This window comes from Ixodes scapularis, unplaced genomic scaffold (assembly GCF_016920785.2).
Source record: "Ixodes scapularis isolate PalLabHiFi unplaced genomic scaffold, ASM1692078v2 PGA_scaffold6__148_contigs__length_123643588, whole genome shotgun sequence".
NCBI classification, from domain to species: Eukaryota; Metazoa; Arthropoda; class Arachnida; order Ixodida; family Ixodidae; genus Ixodes; species Ixodes scapularis.
Genome location: NW_024609881.1, coordinates 92,982,823 through 92,989,412, shown reverse-complemented (window position 1 = coordinate 92,989,412; position 6,590 = coordinate 92,982,823).

Below are 6,590 nucleotides of genomic sequence, written 5' to 3'. Positions count from 1 at the left end.
AAGCAATCGACCCCTCGTTAGTAATAACAAAATAAGAGGGAATTTGTTGTCCGGGTCGTCGAATTCCGTCTTTGTGTCACACGCAGGCCTGTACGGTTTACGCGTGACGAGTAATCAATTTACTTACAAATGATTACTTTTAAGTGTATTTTCGTAATAATTTGATTACTCTAATTAGGAAATAACCGAAAGAGTAATATATGGTTACTTTTGGAAGTACTAAAATTACTTTCAACCGTTACTATTTTCCGCTCTCCCTTTCTAATGGCGCTCTTTTGTTCGTACAAGCTTCCTACGTAAAAATGCTCGAACAAAGTCTACTTAAAGGAGATGGATTACCAAGCATTAGTTGATTTACAATTTTGCGATTCTAATGCGATAATAGAGAGCACGAAAAAACCGTTTTCGAACCGCCAAAAAAAAATATCAGAAAGTAAAGGTAACTTTTTCGAGGAACGGCCGATTACTTTTCTTCTCATAGAATTGAATTGAATACTTTTTTTTACTATGTGTACTTGCAATCGATTACTATTTCAGAGTAACGTGTACCAAAATGGTCACTCGAAACTATGCGGAGAGCAAATCGTTTGCTTGTTTCGCATGGAGTCGCGGTGACGTCAGAACAACACCCAGCTCTGATTGGCTGATTGAAACAAAAAATAGTGGGTAGACCTCAAGGCATCTAATATTGAGGTCTACCCACTATTTTTTTTTTTTTTTGTTCAATCAGCCAATAGGAGCTTGGCGTTCTGACATCATCTCAACTCCTGCGCAGACGAACAGAAGCAGACGAACTAACGCTTCGCATAGGCCTGCTATCCTCGGCCAGGGGCACGAGCGAGTTCTTAAGACGCGACCATGTAATGCTTGTATTGGGCACCTGTCTGCATCTGTCAGCATCTGTCTGCGCTAAGGCTAACAGAACGTATGAAAAAAGAATAATGAAAAATGTTTGAATCAACAACAGAAAAGTTGAGCTCGCGTTTTCAGTGTCTTATCAAAAACACTAAGAATGCTTTACTGGCTGTTATTTTGTTCTTGTTGTTTTTCAAAATTTTAACTCAAGCTATGAAGTTCTGTCACCTTGGCGCCCGCGAGCAATATGTGAAAGAGCGTTGTAACGCAAAACCTAAATGCGAGTTAAAAATATGAGATTTTGTTCAACAGAGGCGTTGAACAAACTTGAGAGCTACAGGCCTATAGGAAACCAGAAACGCAATTTTCACAATTTATTTTCGAAGAAAAAAAAAAAAGAGTGTGCACTCTTTTTTTTTTTTTTTTTTACTGAAAACTTTTTGCTCTTTTACCCAACAGCTTCCGTACTCGCGTATTCCACTCAAAGACCACAACAAAAATGAAAAAAAAAGTACGGCTTTTTGCAGAGCGTTTTTAATTTCCCTTTTTATGTGGAGACTTAACTTCGATTAGCTTTATCTTATCAAGACGTACGCACTTCAAACGCCAAAAACATCGCTTCTTCCTTTAACAGACAATTCTAAAAAGAACTTGGCGCATCGCGCGAATAATGCGTAAAACGTCTTTTTTTTTTTTTCTTTTCTTATCGTCCATTTGTAAAACAGAAAGTTGTAAACCGAAATTTCGCGGAACGTGCCGATTGGACGCGGGCGACGAAAGCGCGAAGTCATCGTCGTGATCGTCCAATCGGTGCGCTCCGTGAACTTCGGCCCCAACTTTGTGTTTGATAAGTTTAGAGGCCTTGACGTACATAGATAACAAATATCTAGATAACGATTACATAGATAACAAGTCCGTAGTGCTCGATGTTTTGACGTCACCAACTGGAGGCCAGTGCGTCGCACACACCCTGGACACGAGCCGTCTGCCTCGGCGTTCGGCTGCTATTCGTGTCCAACCGTCGGGAACACGAGTCCGAGCCGAACGCTGACTCGGCACTCGTGTTCGACATGTGTGTCGAGCTGGCCTGGCGTTCAGCGATGTCATTTCTTCTGGCATTGTGCAGTGGTTCCGACCCTCTAATAATAATCGGCACGAGACTTTGGAAAGGGGCATATAGGTCATTTACAAAACTGCCTGGCGTAGTTTGATCGCGTACTCCAGACACACGTAAGAGACACGAGGGCTCTTCGGTGGGTACTCGGATCCAAACAAACGCTTCGCGCCCGAGGGTGGATGGATGCCAACGGTTGTACCCTTTATAACGGGCGGTAACTCGCGCCACCTAGCCTATAAAATAATAATAGTAAAGATGTACGCTTCCTCTCTTCGCCCTTCTAAGTCAATTCTCGTCCCTTCCGCAATTTCGTACAGAAGAAATGGCGACCGACAGTGTTGCTTTGTCGAGGTTATCGAGAAGGGTCCATTACGGTAACCCGACGGAAATTGCAGAAGTCTAACGATGTCGGCCGCGCGCAGCACGTGTTATGAGAATTCCTAGCGTTGCCGCGACGTGATGATGAAGAACACCGGCGGCGAGGTGCCGGCACAGCATGACAGCTCGTCTTGGACACGAGCCAGGATCGTGAGGATACTGAAAGGTGCTTCCGGGGCACAATCTCTCACGACGGACCTGACGGCTCGTTGCGCTTCTCATCCGAGGAGAAAAGCTAACTTGGGGTTTCATTTTCATTTTTTTTTTCTACTGTGTGTGTGTGTCGAAAAGTCATCGCGCCGCATCGGAAACAGATTCCCGTTCTGTATACTCATTTTCACTTTGAGTCCTACCGCAGTCGACGTATACGAATTGACGTAGCCAATCAAGCACCACCAAAAGCGCACCGTCATGGCACTCGTCGTCTTTGTGGGTTTCCTATCACCGACCATAAACCAAACACCCTTAGTGAGTGCAATATCGTGAACTTTAGAACTCAGAGCCGGCATATCAAGAAGCTCGGATAAAATCGTGTTTGCTCTCTTGAGGTATGTTCCACAACTTCTGGAGGACGAAAAACCGTTTCCCGAGATTTCCGGTACTGGGCAGTTTTAGGGAACCGTTTTTGCACTTCCGATACGCTACGGTAGGCCTTCCGGTATGAACTGCGCATGCGCTGCGACAGAAGACTCGCACATGCGCAGTTGGCACCGGACGGCCCATGGACTCACAGCAATCATTTTAAGGGCGAGATGGCTATAGGTGGCGCAAGCTACCGCCCGTTTAGAAAGGGTGCAGCGCTTAGCCTCCATCCGTGGCTAAAGTGTCTACTTTGGGGAGCGTAGCTTAATTTAGTAGATCTAGCGTTACCGTCGACCATTCGTACCACTTGCAGGAAGGGAATTCTGCTGACCGCAGCCATGGAAGACCGATCTCACTAATGCTGCATTTGAACATATGGCGTTCGAATAGCAACCAACCGAAATGCGGATCCGCTCGTTTTCTTCTTCGAATGCGCATGAAACTGCACTGAATCTTTAAAGGGATGGTGAACCGAATTTTGGATTTCAGAAAATAACAATGCAGGAGATGTAGGCGGGACGCTACAATCCCTACAACACTACTCGTAAGGCGATATCTCGAATGGACGGTTGTATTTTTTGGAAAAAGAGGTCGAGATTGAACCAGGCCGACGAGGCGCGTGACCGTCAAGATATCCAGTTTCCTCCTCTCTTCGCTTCGCTCCCTCAAGCCCGCGAGGCGAAGACGCGAGGCCGTTCCCTCTCCTTCTCGGAGAAACATGACGTCAACATTTCTGTCAAATGCGCCTCCTTTTCGTGAAAAATAGGTCATCCGTTCGAGATATCGCTGTATGAGTGATGTTTTGGTGTTTGTAGCATCCCATTGCATGCTTTTGCCGCGTGTTTTGGGGAATCCAGATTTCGGTTCAGCATCATGAAACGACATCGGGTTGGAATGTTCGTGACTTTATATAGAGGCGTTTACTGGTCCTGGTCAGAACCAAGTATATTCGCGCGGACCGCCACTGATTCAGAAGCTTCTTGGTCGCGGTGAGATTGCTATAGTATATTAAGAAGCCCCATTTCTTTCATTCTTGCCTTCGCAAAGCTCGATGACGTCATTGTGGGATCGAAATCACCCGCCTGACGACAGTCGAGCGCGGCTCGTTGATTGGACACGAGAACTCCGTTGAGCACTCGGCTTCGGCTCGTAACTATCAACGCCTCGGCAGACACTCGGGTAGCGGCCTGTGTCTATCCACTGCAGTGATGACAACAGCCGAACTCTATAACAATGCCTGGAGCTCAGCGCGCGTTTTCTTCTTTTTTCCTACCCCAGCGCGTGGCTACGATTGACGTTGGCGGCATGGGATAGGCACCATTCCACGTGGCCGCTTGTTCTGGCTCCGAGTGGAGGGAATGAACGATGCAAATTTTCCTAAATTTTTTTTTTTTTTTTGGCGACTGCAATTGACCAGGAGGGAAAACTAAGACAATTTTATTCGGTTATTAACGTTATGGAGCGATTCTAAGCAGTATTTAGAGAAAGTAAGAAACTCGTTTCATGGCCCCTTCACTGCTCATCCATCATACAAAAGACAGTCTGCAAACACGAGTCATCGATATATCCGTGGTTCGAATGCCACGTGCCAAGTTTCTCCTTGAACTCGTTGCCATGCAGCATTCGAAGTACGGCTCTTGTGGGGGCTCGCGTTCGAACCCCGGGTTTAAGCAACCGCATTCGCGATTGCAGTTAACAACCGCCCATGTGGATGAGGCAGAAGCGTTCGGCGCATGCGTGATGCCGCCAGAACTTTAGCTCAAATGGAGGTATGCGTGCACGAGAGGACTTGTGTCTTGCACGTGCAGAACTACAGCGAGGTTGTTCAACGTGCACTGAGACTGAACTCCCTTTCACGCAGGAGCGTTCGCATGCGTTTTCTTATACGTTGCAAGTCACCGAAACAAACGAAAACTCCTTGAACTGGTTGCCGCGTTTCGTATACGAAGTCCGGTGGGCTCTGGACGTACGCAGACTGGCTGGTGATGTCGATCTATATTTACGATCGGGCGTGCAGCTCTTAAGCTTGCTGAAGACACGATCGCGAGCACGCAGACTATGCACGCTACCCATTATGAGTAGTCAAATTACTTATTAATTCCTTTTTTATGTAGTTGTGTAATAATTTGATTACTTTTATTACGAGGTAATCACGGAAGTAGTTTGAGTACTTTTGGAAGTACCGAAATTCCTTGTAACCATACAAAACTTGAAAGTATAAAATAGAGAGGACGAGGACGGGAACAGGACATCTTTCATTTAGCAACAACATAGAACATTTCTATGTTGTTGCTAAATGAAAGATGTCCTGTTCCCGTCCTCGTCCTCTCTATTTTATACTTTCAAGTTTTGTATCTATTAACCAACACGCTCGTTTTCAATTGTAATCCTTGTAACCGTAACTGTTTTTGCCTCCGCTACTTTAATCGTACAAGTTTTTTTCCGGGAAACCCACAAACAAAGTGTCTGTCAGGAAAACATGGTTTAACGAAATTGGCGGATTAAGAAGGTAAGTAGTTAATACTTTGGCGAATCTAACCCAACAATAGAGCATTTTAGGGAACCGTTTTTGCACGTCCGATATACGGTGCGATGGGCCTGGCCTCCGGTACGCACCGCGCATGCGCAGTGCGCACCGGAGGGCCCATCGTATATCGTATCGGATGCGCAAAGACGGTTCCCTAAAACTCTCTAACGAACAGCACGAAATGCCCGTTTTCAAACCAGCAAAGAAATCAGTCGTTGTTGAAAATGTGAAGCAATCGGAACAGTAACGGTTACTTTTCCAAGTAACGGTCACTTTTCTTCTCGGGTAATCAAGTTACCTTGCTGAATACTTTTTGACCGAGAGTAATCGCAATAGAAATCGATTGTTGTTGTTGGTTTTTTTTTTTCAGTAACGTGTACAAGACTGCGTGTGCACATTGCATGTGCTTCCACGCGTGCAGCCGTCCTTCCAAGCGCATTAACGGACCACCATAGTTATCTGTGCTTCGCTTGAATGCATGCTGGCAAGCGAGCTGCGAGCTACCGATGGGGAAATATTGGTCACCTAAAGTGGTTCCCCGGTGGAACTCTCTGCCGTTTATCGTTCGTTGGCGCTCGTCAGTTATGTTTGTCGCTAAGTGGGAAGGGCCAAGAGGCAGCACCCGACACAAGGGGAGGGTAACAATACACAAAATAGGTAAAATTTCACAAAACAACGAGCGTGCATGAAAAAAAAAAAATGAAAAAATCAAGAGGGCACTTGTGGGAACAAAATATACTCTGTATTAGACCTAAAATGCGATTTCACGTAATAGTTTATTAATTTTGTTGAATCATGAGTAGCTACAATATTCCGGGGAAGATCGTTCCAATTAATAACAATACTTAAAAAAAACCTGAGTAGTCAGTGTTTTGTTTTCGGGCGCCTTACATCGAGGTTTTGACCTGCAGGGTTGTTAGCGTTCTGAAGGAACAATGTATGAGACCAGAGGCCACAAGATATCTCTCTCGCTATATATATATATATATATATATATATATATCGGGTGTTCCTTTTTAATTCGAACAGATTTATTTTAAAAAAATCCGTAAAAGATACACTGATACGGTTTGTGCAGGTGAGTTATACGGCCAGGGGGACATATTATAGGGGCTAATCGTAACGATCAGT